Here is an 8,131-nt window from a genome sequence, read left to right as displayed (position 1 = left end):
GTCCCCCACAAGCACAGTAGCATATGATTATTTCTTGAATGATTACACAGTGTACCTTGGGTATTGTCTCATGAGTGTGGAGCTTGAAAAAGTACGTTGCTTGTGCCCTTTCTACCAGTCTAACTCCTGTCTGTGAAGAATTAGCATAAGCACAAAAGGAATCAGTTAAAATCTCCCCCACATCCTCCTCTTTTAAGAATTTTGAATGGTTTGCTCATTTTAGTGGGTAGGGACTGTGATAGACCCAGGCCAGTTGGGAACAGCAGAGTAGTCCTGTTGGTATCCAGGAAGTGGGCAGACTGTGAAAGGACCATCCCCCAGCCTAACGGAGGAGCCACAGGTCTGTGATACCAAATAAATACGGGGGACAAATAATGAAAAAACAGGATCGGGAGTGAGGTCATAGGGTTTACAACAAAGTAGTCCTGTTGGTATCCAGGACATGGGCGGGCGAACAGCAGAGTAGTCCTATTAGTATCTAGGAAGTGGGCAGACTGCTAAAGGACCTCCCCCCAGCCTAAGGGGAGGATCCACAGGTCTGTGATACCAACTAATTACGTGGGACAACAAATGAAAAAAACAGGATTGGGAGTGAGGTCATAGGATTTACAACAAAGTAGTCCTGTTGGTATCCAGGACGTGGGCGGGCGAACAGCAGAGTAGTAGAAGGGAGATATACTGGCCACTGGATAAGCAGTTTTCTGTTCCCTGAGTGACCAGAGCAGGGGCTGCTCCAGGCTAATGAGAACATCTGACTCCAATTAATTGGCTAAGAGTCAGGCGAGGCTGTTAAGCACCTGACTCTAATTAAGGCCCCTCTGATGCTATAAAAGGGCTCACTTCAGTCAGGGCCCCAGGGAGCCAGAGGAGAGGAAGTGTGTGAGAGTAACTGGGAGCAAGAGACATGCAAGAAGCTGAAAGTGAGTAAGCATACTGCTGGAGGACTGAGAAGTACGAGCGTTATCAGACATTCGGAGAAAGGTTCGGTGGTGAGGCCAAAGAAGGTGTTGGGAGGAGGCCATGGGGAAGTAGCCCAGGAAGTTGTAACTGTCACGCAATGTACCAGGAGGCACTCTAGACAGCGGCAGGCCACAAGGCCCTGGGCTGGAACCCGGAGTAGAGGGTGGGCCTGGGTTCCCCCAAACCTCCCAACTCCTGATCAAACACAGGAGGAATTGACCTGGAGTGTGGCTTCTACCAGAAGGGAAGGTCTCTGGGCTGTTTCTCAACCCAGAGGGTGAATCTGTGAGGCAAGCAAATCCGCCAATAAGCACAGGAGCCACCAAGGTAGAGGAGGAACTTTGTCACAACACTTAATGCTATTACTTGTCAATTGAAATGAAAATTAAAAACATCGACGTTAAATATCTGCAGCTTGTAAAATCAAGTATTTCCTTTACCAGAACTAGAGAAGGCCTGAATCATCTCTAAGTCCCATTGAACTGCTGGGAAGTTCAAATCTGGAGCTAAATGCTTTGGGAAGTCCCAGTTAAAGATGGTTTTAATCCATGTAGGATTTTTCCTTTGTATTTTAAATAAGGTCAGATTTTTTCATATGAAAATAAATCCCTATGGACTTCTTCTGTTAAGTGCTTACTTTATATATGTTTTTGTTGTTGAACACATGAGTAGATTCAGAGTTACTATACAGTTTCACTGCCAGGCTGTACAAGGGGGTGGAGAGAAAAGTATATATTGTTTCTGTAGTCTTGGCAGGGGCTTCTCTTTTAAGGAGACTGGAATTTATTCACTCTGCAGCCCTTATGCCTTTATATAACCATTCAGCAGTGTTTAGATATTTTTAACCTGTTCTAGACCTAGAACCCTACAAGGTTTCCTTAAACATTGCTACAATAGTGAAAAAGCAAACTTACAAATAAGGCTGTCCTTAAAAAAAAAAATCCTTATACTCCTTTTAGAATACAATATATAGAAAAGCAGAATTGCAGTGCCTTAACCTTCCACCTCTCTTGCCGGAGGTCTTTAACTTCTTCAACTATGGGTCCATTTTTTCCATTTAGGGTTTTTAAGGTTGCTTGGCTGTTTAATATAATGGTCATTTTCATATCTTAATAAAACAAAAATTGAATTATATGCACTACTGAGCAAGCATGACATGACTTTTGCTAGCATATGTAAGGTGTGAAAACCTGTGGGAAAATCCTATTCAATTTAGGTTCCACTTGAGTACCCTGCAGTGCACTGGAAATGAGTTCAGTCTTAATGTTACTGAAAAAGGTAGAAGCTGAGGAAAGGTGGAGATTACCAATTTGAACCTAATTAAAAAGACCTGATGATAATGCTAGAAAGCCAGATGGCAAAGTTAATTTCTCAGCTCTATACTGGCCAGGAGATGGAATATGTTTAGACATTGTTCCAGTTCTAGGAGATAGGTATATCTCCATTGACATTCTGCAAGAGTAGTCTGATAATATCAGCAGGGAAACCAAAAAGATTTCTCCAGCAGTGTTGGACCTTGTATTTATAACTGTTTACCAGGGCCTAAAGCATAAGTAAAGAATTTACACTTCAGAGAAGTTCTCACATAATACAGTCTTCTAAGATATGGTACTTGCAAAACTCACAGATCAGGCACCTTGAGCCAAGTTTTCCAACTTGGGTGCAAAAGCTAGACACCTAACTGTGCCTTTATTTTTCAGATGTACTGACCTTCCAAAACTCCTGCTGAAATCAGTCTGAAGGTGTAGGTGCTCAGTGCCTCAGGAAAATAGAAGCACTTAGGTCAGGGATTCTCAAACTGCAGGTCAGGACCCATCAGGAGGTTATTATATGAGGGGTCGCGAGCTGTCAGCCTCCACTCCAAACCCCGCTTTGCCTCCAGCATTTATAATAGTATTATACATTAAAAACACTTTTTAATATATATTTAAGGGGGGATCACACTCAGAGGCTTGGTATGTGAAAAGGGTCACCAGTACAAAAATTTTAGAACCCCTGACTTAGGTACTTAAATCTGTTTCAGCTCCTAGTTTTAGGCAACCAAACTTGGAAAGTGTTGCCCTCCCCCCGCAATTTTAAACCGGACATCATATACTCTGCTAGAACTCTAGAATATTCAATGCTAACATTATGAATAACATCAGGATTAAATAGATACTAATATAACATTACATCTGTGGTTGTGGTGATAATTGGTCACCATTAAAACCTAAATTGAATAGGGTTTTCCCACAGGTTTTCACACCTTACATACCATTAAAAATAATGCCTTTACAAGACACTGACTTTACTGAAGTATGTGATAATGCCTAGGTACTAAATTGAGGGAATACTGTGCTAATACTCTATTTGCAAAGGCTAATTGTGAATATTAATGGTGGCCAAAACACACACTGGTTTGTCTACATAGTGTGTTAGTATGCACCAACAAGTTATCAATTCTAATGTGCACCAGCATGGTGCTCACTAACTGGCCCATATGGTCCCTGCTGACAAGTTCTAAAAGTTCCCTAGTGCGTGTTAGTGTAGTACTGTTTGAACCAGGAGTAACATGCACTAGAAAACTTTTAGTGTCCCAGCTGTATTCACACCAGACAGTTGGTGCACAATATCCTCATGCGAGTTAGAATTTACACCCCACTGCTTGGACTTATGCATGATGTGGACAAGCCCTTAATAAAGGAAAGTAACATTATGTTATACATGTAACCATTCTTGCAGACGGTCAGGGCAGTAATTAGGGGTTGGGCTCAGTGTTATGTTTAGGATTCCCTTTCTAAAATGTGTGATTTGAACCTGCACCCCAAATCTTATCCACTCCCATATTTTAAGAACTTTAAAGTCTAATATTCTGGTCACCTTTCCAGGTGTTTCAATACTCATGTAGGTATAATTGGGAATATGAAATCACAAATGGCTTTTTATTTGGGGAAAACAAAAATTAAAGTGTGCCTAAACAGCACCTTGAAGCATGGCCCACCCCAGTCCCAATTAATAATCACCTGGCTTCTTGAAGCTCAGAACTTAGTCAAAAGATAGTCACAACACATCTGCAACCTCACTTATGAATTCAAATAGTTTCAGTGGTGACCAAGTTGGTGACAGGGAGTGTCTGCTTGCTGTAATCCTGTGAAGTCTACAACTCTGAATCTGGTCATAGACATTAAGGCCAGAAGGGACCACCGGATCCTCTAGTCTGAACTTCTGTAGATTACAGGTCAGCACCACCACCTAGCACCCCCCACTAAATCTAGCAATCAAAATTAGACCAAAGAATTACAGTCCACAGGAGACTAGACTATTATATGCCATAGGCAGAGAATAGGTGGGACCAGGGTGCATTGGTGCTCCCGGGCCTCTCTCTGAAGGTCAGCTATAGCACAGTTAGCATCCAGTTCCACAAAGTTTGCTCTATAAGAGATTCAGAATCTCTGGGTGGGAAACCCAGAGAAATTTAGCATAATAGGTCAGAGACCCTGGCGCCTCAGACAGTGACCTTCAGATCTCCTTGTTTTGAATTCCCTATCCAAATCAGCATCCACAACATGTCAGCTTGGAGTGATCCATTTTCCCCAGTTATAACATTTTGCATTTTCTCCACCCTTTCATAAGTACATGTACCATATAACTTCCAAAAAGAAAACCCAAATAACAATATGGCAGAATACTGTACAGAAATGCTTTGGGGCAGAGCTATAACTCATGTAAATTAAGCCTCCAGAGCTAGTTAGCTATTCTTACCTCTTACAGAGGTGCACAAAACTTCTTTTCCTTTTAAATCTTCCAGCTCTAGGATTCACAGATATGTCTAATACTAATAGCATCTGTAAAGTATTAGTTCTGCAGAAACAGACTTTTCTGAATAGCTTTCTCTACCACTGCACACTGCCCTCCCACAACTCCCTTGGATATTATGGTAGAGAGAAGCAATATTGAGCAATATTGCTATAAGTAGTGATCCAGAGAAGGGCACTTCCAATCACCAAATCATTTCATTTAAAAGGAAACCATAGTATTTATCGTGTCTTTCCCAACTTAATCATTATAAAGACCTCTTTTCCCTCTAGGAGCTGAGTTGGCTCCTAACTTGGCATTACTTGTCTCTACCATCTTGATGAGAGAAAGTTCTCAGATGGCCTTAATCACAGCTCTCACAGAGCAGCACAAGCAGTCTGCCTTTTACTTTTTTCTTTTTAAACTTACACAAATGCATTACAACATGTGGCTTGTTTTATCAGCAAAAACACAAAGGGAGATAAATTACATTAACTATTAACCTTTTATATCATAGCAGCTTGTATTTAATATCCAGGGGTGTGTGTGTGTGTGTGTGTGTGTGTGAATAAAATATCAGTATTGCTAGCACGTCCGTTACCCAACCAGTCTCATGAGTTTAGATCATCTAAAGCATAAATTAAAGCTATTGAAAAAATTGGATGACTAAGATCTGGTGACATTTATTTCTTTCAGTTACATATGAACCAGTTGCATATGGACTGACAAAAATAATTGTATGTAAACTGATCATTAAACCTTTAAGAAGGTGGTCTGAAATATGACACAAATGATAGTGTCCCCAAATACAAAATTCAAGACAAATTGGCAGTTAGTGTGCATAGTCAAGTACCCAGTGCTCTAGAAATAGTTTTGAGCTGTTCACGCACCATTAAAATCCTAGTGAATCTTGGTTTCTTGTTCTTTGGCACAAGTTATGCAGTTACCCTTAAAACTAGAACTGTTGGCTAGCAAATAGCATATAGCTCCAATAGGAATGTTGGTCTCTTGGTTTTAAACTCCACAGGAAAATAAATAGCTATCTTGTTTCAAACACCTCTAAAAGTAGACAATTTTTAACTGGGATTTTTGAATCCACAGCATAAATATGAAAAAACTGACCAATCTAGCTTGGTTCACGAAAGGATACAATTATAGAATAACGTCTTAATGTTTAATTTTATTATATCAATATCTTGGCCCTGGTCTTCACTATGAGTTTAGGTCGAATTTAGCAGTGTTAGATCGATTTAACCCTGCACCCATCCACACGACAAAGCCATTTTTGTTGACTTAAAGGGCTCTTAAAATCAATTTCTGTACTCCTCCCCAATGAGGGGATTAGTGCTGAAATTGACATCGCTGGGTTGAATTTGGGGTAGTGTGGACGCAATTCGATGGTATTGGTCTCCAGGAGCTATCCCACAGTGCTCCATTGTGACTGCTCTGGACAGCACTTTGAACTCAGATGCACTAGCCAGGTACACATGTTTCCTGAGCTCATGCTGTCCTCCTGCACTGATAGGGCACAGCATAATGCATGGAGGCATTCAGTGGCTGAGGCCAGGAAAGAATTGCTGTGTTTGCTTAACGGCAAAAGTATCATACCTTGCTAGCCATCCTGCCTGAGCCAGCTCGCTGTGTCACATGCACTCCGCACAGGGCAGGGGCACAACCACTTTGCGAGCAGGAAGGCCATAGATATAGACATTGCATTAGGTAGCTTCTGTAGCTAGAGAAAACATTCCTGTGCATTTGGCAAAGTCTGTGGCAAAAAACGAGAAGCCCTGTAGTATAGTGGTTATCACATTCACCTAACACATGAAAGCCCTGTAGTGTAGTGGTTATTATGTTCACCTAACATGCAAAACATCCCTGGTTTTAAACCAGGGGAAAACAGGTTACTGTTCCTTTTTTCTGACTCCCCTCCTGCATTTTTAGTCTAAGAACAGACTGGGCTGTGAAATTTTACTTTGAATTGTATCAATTATGAGTTAAATAATATGGAAGCTCTCTCTAAGTTACAGTCCCAGGTTTCTTACCCTTTCAGCTGCTCTGATAAATTAATATTTTTGTTAGGGGTGGGAAAAAAATGTCATGAAGCCTTTTATAGGGACTAAATGCTATCTAGGACTCTGAAATAATCTTAACGTGGCCCATAGAATGCAATCCTTCATTCTGGATTTGTCATTCCACAAGATGAACTGGTCCTTACTACTGTCCAGGCTTCATGAGCCATGGGAGCAAGAGGCAGGCTGAGGTAGGTGCAACCGCGCGGTGCTGCTGGCTGGGAAAGCAGCCTGAGGCAGAAGCCTACAGGTCTCATGATATTCCAGGCAGGTCTGAATCTCCATGAGATGAAACTTAAAGAAGAGAATGATCTGGAGTCACTCCCATTCGGTGCTCTAAGAGGAGGATAGCCATGTCTGTCCAGGCACCCCTGATTGACCTCACCGAGGTCTGCCAGCTGAGCGGGGCTGAGTGGGACCCTCAGCCTACTGCCAGTCTGAGGCTCTGTCCGCCGGACCCGCTCAGCCCGCTACCTGCCTGGGGTTCCTATCATCCAGGCAGGCAGCAGGCTGAGCAGGTCCGGCAGATGGGACCCTGGAAAAAAGGCATGAAACAACTGTCTCCCGTTCCTTTCACGGAAGGGGAGGGGGGCTGATGACAAGTACCCAAAACCACCCGCGACAAAGGTTTTGCCCATCAGGCATTGGGAGCTTAACCCAGAATTCCAATGGGCAGCGGAGACTGCAGGAACTGTGGGATGGCTGTAAGTTGATGCTAGCCGCGGTAGTGAGGATGCACTTCTCTGACTTAATGCGCTTAGTGTGGACATACACAATAGACTGTATAAATTCAAATTCTAAAAAATCGACTTCTATAGAAACGACCTTCCTGCTTCCTAAGTGTTCAGACTAAACTAGCATTCTTCAGTGAGTGGTAAATGATTACTTAACACAGGTGCAAGTCTCCCTTAAACAGAGCAGCTTGTGATAATTACTGAGTAATCTGGTTCATCTAACTAGCTCCCACCTTTAGTTACTGTGTATCAAAGCTGCAGCTAACATTTCACTGTGTGTGAATATAATAAAATGATGGCACTAAAAAAAGTCATATTAATGAGTATCCTTAAAATCTTTGTCTCTGTGCTTAAAATAGTTTATTGCCCCTCTCCCACAAATCTTCCTGTTGTGGAATTGTTTAATTGTGGCAGCATTTACTTATCTGCTGATTTTGTTTGGAAGACTGAAATTAACACCTGGTCTATTCAGCACAATTTTTTCCTTGTATATTATCTGCTATAATATAGTTCAATAAAGTACATTGTAGGTGATTAGGTTCAACTTTATTTTCCTATCGCTATATCATTCTGAAAATTGCTTTCATGCCTTTA

This window comes from Mauremys reevesii, linkage group 9 (assembly GCF_016161935.1).
Source record: "Mauremys reevesii isolate NIE-2019 linkage group 9, ASM1616193v1, whole genome shotgun sequence".
NCBI lineage: Eukaryota > Metazoa > Chordata > Testudines > Geoemydidae > Mauremys > Mauremys reevesii.
Note: the sequence above shows the minus strand (reverse complement) of the source record.